Below are 9,293 nucleotides of genomic sequence, written 5' to 3'. Positions count from 1 at the left end.
ATTCAAAATTTAAATAAAAGAAAACAATAAAAGTTTTTAAAAATTAAAATAAAAATGTTCGGTGGTTGCCAAATATTACAAAGATAATTATGGTGTAAGGTTCACAATTTTATAAAATGCCTAAGTGTTTATAAATAAATAAAAACAGAAAAGAAAATAAAAAAAAAAGAAAAGGAAAGGAAAGGAAAAGTTTAATTAAATATAAAATAAAAATAAGTAAATAATAAAATAAATAAAAACAATAAATATAATTAATAAAATTAAAAATGATTTAATAAAATTAATTATTAAGTAATTAATTAATTAATTAATTAATTAATTAAGTTAATTAATCCTAATTAGATTAACCTAAACCCTAATTAATTTAATTAGAGAATGACAGGTGGGTCCCACTGGACCCACATGTCAGGGTTGACTCAGTCAACCCCTGTTGACTGCTGACGTCAGCATGACATCATGCTGACGTCATAAATACATTTTTTTCGAATTAATTAAATAAATAATTAAATTCCAAAATTATTAAAATCTTTTAAAAATCATATCTTTTAATCCGTAACTCGGATTAAAATATTTTCAACATGAAAGTTGCTCAGAACGACGAGACGAATCCGGATACGCAGTCCGTTCGTCCGCCACACACCCCTAACCTATCGAACTCGCAACTTTCCCCCTCCGGCTCCTCTGCCCGGAAACACGAAACACCGGGAATACTTTCCCGGATGTTTTCCCCCTTCACCGGTATCACCTACTACCGCGTTAGGGCACACCGAACACCGCGTATTGCCTTGTTATATTTTGTGATGCTTTGTTTGCTCTGTATTCATTATTTCTTCCCCCTCTTCTCTCCGGTAGACTACGAGACCGACGCTGCTGCTGACCAGTTCGACTACGGAGTTGACGACCCCTCTCTCTTGCCAGAGCAACCAGGCAAGCCCCCCCCTTGATCACCAGATATCGCCTATTCTACTCTATACTGCTTGCATTAGAGTAGTGTAGCATGTTACTGCTTTCGTTAATCCTATTCTGATGCATAGCCTGACATTGTCGCTACATCTGTTGATACCTTACCTGCAATCCTATATGCTTAGTATAGGATGCTAGTTTATCATCATTGGCCCTACATTCTTGTCAGTCTGCCTTGCTATACTATCGGGCCGTGATCACTTGGGAGGTGATCACGGGTATATACTATACATATATACATACTATACAGATGGTGACTAAAGTCGGGTCAGCTCGTTGAGTACCCGCAAGTGATTCTGACGAGGGGGCTGAAAGGACAGGTGGCTCCATCCCGGTAGAGGTGGGCCTGGGTTCCCGACGGCCCTCGACTGTTACTTTGTGGCGGAGCGAGAGGGCAGGTTGAGACCACCTAGGAGACAGGTGGGCCTGGCCCTGTTCGGCGTTCACGGATACTTAACACGCTTAACGAGATCTTGGTATTTGATCTGAGTCGGCTACGAGCCTATACGCACTAACCATCTACGTGGGAGTAGTTATGGGTATCCCGACGTCGTGGTATCAGCCGAAGCACTTCAGACGTCAGCGACGGAGCGGCGCGCGCCGGATTGGAACGTAAGCCTGCTCTTGTATTAAGGGGGCTAGTTCCGCTTTCGGCCGCGTACGCAACGTGCAGGTGTGCTATGGGCGATGGGCCCAGACCCCTGTGCGCTTAGGTTTAGACCGGCGTGCTGGCCTCTCTGTTGAGCCTAGGTGGGGCTGCGACGTGTTGATCTTCTGAGGCCGGGCATGACCCAGGAAAGTGTGTTCGGCCAAATGGGATCGAGCGTGTTGGGTTATGTGGTGCACCCCTGCAGGGAAGTTAATCTATTCGAATAGCCGTGATCTTCGGTAACAGGACGACTTGGAGTTGTACCTTGACCTTATGACAACTAGAACCGGATACTTAATAAAACACACCCTTCCAAGTGCCAGATACAGCCGGTGGTCGCTCTACCTCAGGGATATGAGGAGGGGATCGCCGGGTAGGATTATGCTATGAGATGTTACTTGGAGATGCTACTTGGAGGACTTCGACCTACCCTCTTCTGCCTGTTGCAAGACGAAGGTGACCAGAAGCGTAGTCTTCGATAAGACTAGCTATCCCCCTCTTATTCTGGCATTCTGCAGTTCAGTCCACTGATATGGCCCTTTACACATATACCCATGCATATGTAGTGTAGTTCCTTGCTTGCGAGTACTTTGGATGAGTACTCACGGTTGCTTTCTCCCCCCTTTTCCCCCTTTCCCTTCTTTCTGGTTGTCGCAACCAGATGCTGGAGTCCAGGAGCCAGACGCCACCGTCGACGACGACCCCTACTGCACCGGAGGTGCCTACTACTACGTGCTGCCCGCTGATGACGACCAGGAGTAGTTAGGAGGATCCCAGGCAGGAGGCCTGCGCCTCTTTCGATCTGTATCCCAGTTTGTGCTAGCCATCTTATGGCAACTTGTTTAACTTATGTCTGTACTCAGATATTGTTGCTTCCGCTGACTCGTCTATGATCGAGCACTTGTATTCGAGCCCTCGAGGCCCCTGGCTTGTATTATGATGCTTGTATGACTTATTTATGTTTTAGAGTTGTGTTGTGATATCTTCCCGTGAGTCCCTGATCTTGATCGTACACATTTGCGTGCATGATTAGTGTACGATTAAATCGGGGGCGTCACAGAAGTTGATAAAGCCAAAGTTGACGCTATTGAAAAAATGCCATGTCCCAAGGACATAAAAGGTATAAGAAGTTTTCTTGGTCATGCCGGTTTTTATAGGAGGTTCATTAAGGACTTTTCTAAAATCTCTAGGCCTCTGACTAATTTATTGCAAAAAGATATTCCTTTGTCTTTGATGATGATTGTGTAGAAGCATTTGAAAAACTTCAGAAAGCTTTGATCACTGCACCTATTGTTCAGCCACCTGATTGGAACTTACCATTTGAAATTATGTGCGATGCTAGTGATTATGCTGTAGGTGTTGTTTTAGGGCAAAGAGTCGATAAGAAATTGAATGTTATCCAGTATGCTAGTAAGACTCTTGATACTGCCCAAAGAAATTATGCTACTACTGAAAAAGAGTTCTTAGCAGTTGTGTTTGCATGTGATAAGTTTAGACCTTATATTGTTGATTCCAAAGTTAATATTCACACTGATCATGCTGCTATTAAATATCTCATGGAAAAGAAAGATGCTAAGCCTAGACTCATTAGATGGGTTCTCTTGCTCCAAGAATTTGACTTGCATATTATTGATAGAAAGGGAGCTGAGAACCCAGTTGCAGATAACTTATCTAGGTTAGAGAATGTTCTTGATGACCCACTGCCAATTAATGATAGTTTTCCTGATGAAAAATTAGTGGTTGTCAATGCTTCTCATACTGCTCCTTGGTATGCTGATTATGCTAATTACATTGTTGCTAAATATATACCGCCTAGTTTCACATACCAGCAAAATAAAAAGTTCTTTTATGATTTAAGACATTACTTCTGGGATGATCCGCACCTTTATAAAGAAGGAGTAGATGGTATTATTAGACGTTGTGTGCCTGAGCATGAACAGGAACAAATCCTACGCAAGTGTCACTCTGAATCTTATGGAGGACACCACGCGGGAGATAGAACCGCACATAAGGTATTACAATCTGGTTTTTATTGGCCTACTCTCTTCAAAGATGCTCGTAAGTTTGTCTTATCTTGTGATGAATATCAAAGAATAGGTAACATTAGCAGACGTCAAGAAATGCCTATGAATTACTCTTGTTATTGAACCGTTTGATGTTTGGGGCTTTGATTATATGGGACCTTTTCCTGCCTCCAATGGTTATACACATATTTTAGTTGCTGTTGATTACGTTACTAAGTGGGTAGAAGCTATTCCAACTAGTAGTGCTGATCATAACACTTCTATTAAAATGCTTGAAGAAGTTATTTTTCCGAGGTTTGGAGTCCCTAGATATCTTATGACTGATGGTGGTTCACACTTTATTCATGGTGCTTTCTGTAAGATGCTTGCTAAGTATGATGTCAATCATAGAATTGCATCTCCTTATCACCTGCAGTCTAGTGGTCAAGTAGAGTTGAGCAATAGAGAGCTCAAATTAATTTTGCAAAAGACTGTGAATAGATCTAGAACGAATTGGTCCAAAAAACATGATGATGCATTATGGGCCTATAGAACTGCATACAAAAATCCTATGGGTATGTCTCCATATAAGATGGTTTATGGAAAAGCATGTCATTTACCTCTTGAACTTGAACATAAAGCATATTGGGCTATTAAAGAGCTCAATTATGACTTCAAACTTGCCGGTGAGAAGAGGTTGTTTGATATTAGCTCACTTGATGAATGGAGAACCCAAGCTTATGAGAATGCCAAGCTCTTCAAAGAAAAAGTCAAACACTGGCATGATAAGAGGATACAAAAGCGTGAATTTAACGTAGGAGATTATGTGTTATTATTCAACTCTCGTTTAAGATTTTTTGTAGGAAAACTTCTCTCAAAATGGGAAGGTCCCTACGTTATCGAGGAGGTCTATCGTTCCGGTGCTATAAAAATTAACAACTTCGAAGGCACAAATCCGAAGGTGGTTAATGGTCAAAGAATTAAGCATTATATTTCAAGTAATCCTATAAATGTTGAAACGAATATTATTGAAACCATAACCCCAGAGGAATACATAAGAGACACTTTCCAGAACGTTCCAGACTCCGAAAAGGCATAGGTACATGGTACGGTAAGTATACCGACTCCAAAACAACTCTAATGGCAATTTTTATCAGTTTTGTATTATTTAAGAATTGTAGGAAGAAAGAAGTAGTCCAAAAGGGACACGAGGCTCCCACGAGAGAGGAGGGGGCCCCCCTTTAGGGTGCGCCCCCCTGTCTCGTGGGCACCTCGAGTGCCTCCCGGACCCCGTTTTCTTGTATGTTATGTATTTTGGTCGGCAAAAATTCATTATATATACTCCCGAATGTTTTGACCACCGTATCATGCAAATATCTTCTGCTTTCGTTTCGAGTTGTTCCTGTTGCAGATTTAGAGCACCATGACTTCTCCCTCCTACAACAACAAAGACAAGGATGCCTGGCTATTGAAGATAGAGTTGAAAAGAGAGGAACCAGAAGATATCAACAAGGATGAAGGGATCAAGAAGGCCATGGAGGTTCAAGCTCCGGTGGTGAAAGAAGAAGAGATCCCTCACCCTTTACCTAACCTTTTCACTCCAACAGAGATTGAAGCTTTCAAGATGATTGAGTTAGCCCGCATACAAAACAAGTATCTTACACAGGAGAATATTTCATTGAAGGATCATATTGCTGGGCTCAAGGGCATTATCCGCAAGTTGGAGGAGCTTTTACGCTCAATGTACGATTATCCACTATCATCATCACCACCTCCATCACCTCCGAAGAAATAATTACATGGGTATGGGCACTCCTTTTGGCAACCGCCAAGCATGGGGGAGGTGCCTCGGTATCATATCACCATCACACTCCTATCTTTATTGCTTTATTTAGTTCGATCCTTTTAGTAGTATCTTGATCTAGTAGATTGAAGTTTTGATATCAAGTAGTTTTGAGTTTTGCTTTGTGATCTCTTTATGTAAGCGAGTCCGTGTGCTATCTATAATAAAGATTAGTGTTGAGTCAAGGGCTTTGCTATGTTGCTATGATCTTGAGAAAGTAGAAAGAACAATAGAGTTCATATTGATCTTATGGATAGTGATAACTTCACACATAGAAAGTATGAGGCATAAAAATTGTTGAGAGTTGATGAACGTAGCCTTGGTCATCGGTGCAATTAATAGGAAGTGATAAGGAAAGAGGGGTTCACATATAGATATATTATCTTGGAAATCTTTTATGATTGTGAAGCACTCATTAAGTATGACATGCTAAAAGAGTTGATGTTGGACAAGGAAGACAACGTAATGGTTTATGTTTTCCGACATCTCAGTTAAAGTATATTGTCATTGACCTTCCAAACATGTTGAGCTTGCCTTTCCCCCTCTTGCTAGCCAAAATTCCTTGCAGCAAGTAGAGATACTACTTGTGCTTCCAAATATCCTCAAACCCAGTTTTGCCATGAGAGTCCACCATACCTACCTATGGATTGAGTAAGATCCTTCAAGTAAGTTGTCATCGGTGCAAGCAATAAAAATTGCTCTCTAAATATGTATGACTTATTAGTGCAGAGAAAATAAGCTTTGTACGAACTTGTTGTGGAAGTAATAAAAGCAACAGACTGCATAATAAAGGTCCACATACAAGGGGCAATATAAAGTGTTGTTCTTTTGCATTAAGATTTCGTGCATCAACCCTAAACGCGCATGACAACCTCTGTTTCCCTCTGCGAAGGGCTTATCTTTTATTTTATGTTTTTACTTTATGCTTGAGTCAATGTGATCCTCACCTTCCCACTTTTTCATTTTATCCTTTGGCAAGCTCCTCGTGTTTGAAAGATCATGATACATATATCCAATTGGATGTAAGTTGGCATAGTCTATTATTGTTGACATCACCTAAAGGTGAATACGTTGGGAGGCAACACAATAAGCCCCTGTCTTTCTCAGTGTCTGGCTGAAACTCTATAACCACAAGTATTGAGTTAGTGTTAACAATTATAGGAGACTATGAGATAGTTGAGTATGTGAGCTTGCTAAAAAGCTCTGTTATTGGCTCTTTCTGATGTTACGATAAATTGCAATTGCTTCAGTGACTGAGATTATAGTCTGTTAGTTACCAATGAAGTTTATGAACCATACTTGACATTGTGAATTGCTTATTACTTGAGCATAAGAAATCATATGACAAAATCTATATATGTTGATGTTATTAGAATGATCATGATGCCCTCATGTCCGTATTTTATTTTTATCGACACCTCTATCTCTAAACATGTGGACATATTCCTCGATCTCGGTTTCCGCTTGAGGACAAGCGAGGTCTAAGCTTGGGGGAGTTGATACGTCCATTTTGCATCATGCTTTTATATCAATATTTATTGCATTGTGGGCTGTCATTGCACTTTATATCTCAATATTTATGTCTATTCTCTCTTATTTTACAAGGTTTACCATGAAGAGGGCGAATGCCGGCAGCTGGAATTCTGGCTGGGAAAGGAGCAAATGTTGGAAACCTATTCTGCACAACTCCAAAAGTCCTGAAACTCCACGAAACCACTTTTTGGATTTATTAAGAATTTATGAGCGAAGGAAATAGGCCAGGGGGCCACACCCTGTCTAGGAGACAGGGGTGCGCCCCCCCCCCTATAGGGCGCGCCCCCTATCTCCTGGGGCCCCCTGGTGGGCCTCCGGCGTCCATCTTCTGCTATATCATCACTTTTACCCTGGAAAAAATCGTGGGCAAGCTTACGGGACGGAACTCCGCCGTCACGAGGCGGAACCATGGCGGAATCAATCTAGAGCTCTGGCGGAGCTGTTCTGCTCGGGACACTTCCCTGTGGGAGGGGGAAATCATCACCAACGTCATCACCAACGATCCTCTCATCGGGAGGGGGTCAATCTCCATCAACATCTTCACCAGCACCATCTCCTTTCAAAACCTAGTTCATCTCTTGTATCCAATCTTGTATCCAAAACCGCAAATTGGTACCTGTGGGTTGCTAGTAGTGTTTATTACTCCTTGTAGTTGATACTTATTGGTTTACTTGGTGGAAGATCATATGTTCAGATCCTTAATGCATATTATTACACCTCTGATTATGAACATGATTATGCTTTGTGAGTAGTTACTTTAGTTCCTGCGGACATGGGTGAAGTCTTGCTATTAGTAATCATGTGAATTTGGTATTCGTTTGATATTTTGATGAGATGTATGTTGTCTCTCCTCTAGTGGTGTTATGTGAACGTCGACTACATGACACTTCACCATTATTTGGGCCTAGAGGAAGGCATAGGGAAGTAATAAGTAGATGATGGGTTGCTAGAGTGACAGAAGCTTAAACCCTAGTTTATGCGTTGCTTCGTTAGGGGTTCATATGGGCCCATATGTTTAATGTTGTGGTTAGGTTTACCTTAATACTCCTTTTTGTAGTTGCGGACGCTTGCAATAGGGGTTAATCATAAGTGGGATGCTTGTCCAAGTTAGGGCAGTACCCAAGTGCCGGTCCACCCACATATCAAATTATCAAAGTACCGAACGCGAATCATATGAGCGTGATGAAAACTAGCTTGATGATAATTCCCAATGTGTCCTCGGGAGCTCCTTTATTATTATTAGAATTTGTCCAGGCTTATCCTTTGCTACATAAAGGATTGGGCCACCTTGCTGCACCTTATTTACTTTTCTTACTTGTTACTCCTTACTATTTATCTTATCACAAAACTATCTATCACCTACTATTTCAGTGCTTGTAGAGAAAACCTTACTGAAAACCTCTTATCATTTCCTTGTGCTCCTCGTTGGGTTCGACACTCTTACTTATCGAAAGGACTACGATAGATCCCCTACACTTGTGGGTCATCAAGAAGCTGCGGCCTAATCGGCGCCACCAAAGAGGTTGTACACTAATCGCCGCATTTTCTTCTAGATTCGATCTCACGGTGTTGTGGCGCTCGGTCCCGAGCCGACACGGCGAGGCTCCATCCACGGCGGCATCACCGGCCACTTCCTCCACAGCGTCGCTCCCTCGGCGGCAACGTCCACATCAGTAGGAGCTGTTGCTGCTTTAGCTCTCGCTCGCGCTGCTGCTCTGCTCTTGCTCTCGGTCCCCTGTCTGGTCTGCTCTTGCTATTGCTCTTGCTCGCGCTGCTGCTCTTGCTCTTGCTCTTGCTTGCGATGCTGCTCTGATTTAGCTACACTTCAGTCGACTGAATCGACTTTTGGGTCAGTCGATTTTCAGGGGGTGGGGGGCAGCTCGCCGGGGTGAAGGAAGAACCAGCCGCAGTGGGGAGGGGGCTCGCCGGAGAGGTACCCCACTATCTATCTTAGGGTTCAGGGTGGGGGCGGTGGTCGCCGGCGGTGGCTTGGGCGTTCGCGGGGCAGTGGCGTGGGGATCGCCGGAGAAAAAGCTCGGCATGGGGGGCCTAGAGGGATGGCCGGGGCGGCGGCGGACCGGCGGTGGTGAGTGTTTTTGGGGCGGGCGGGGCGGCGCACCACCGGCCGCGGGCGCTGGGGGTTGTTGTTTGGTTGGTGGTGGCTGGAGGCTCAGGGGGGTGGAGGTTCAAGATGAACTGCAGGCCCTTGATTTCGCATCCAACAGCTGCAAAATTGACTGACCAGAGATGAAAAAGTCAGTCGACCGACGTGTAGCCTCACCTTGCTAGTGCGTTCAGTTTC

The sequence above is a fragment of the Triticum dicoccoides genome, chromosome 1B (genome assembly GCF_002162155.2).
Source record: "Triticum dicoccoides isolate Atlit2015 ecotype Zavitan chromosome 1B, WEW_v2.0, whole genome shotgun sequence".
NCBI lineage: Eukaryota > Viridiplantae > Streptophyta > Magnoliopsida > Poales > Poaceae > Triticum > Triticum dicoccoides.
Note: the sequence above shows the minus strand (reverse complement) of the source record.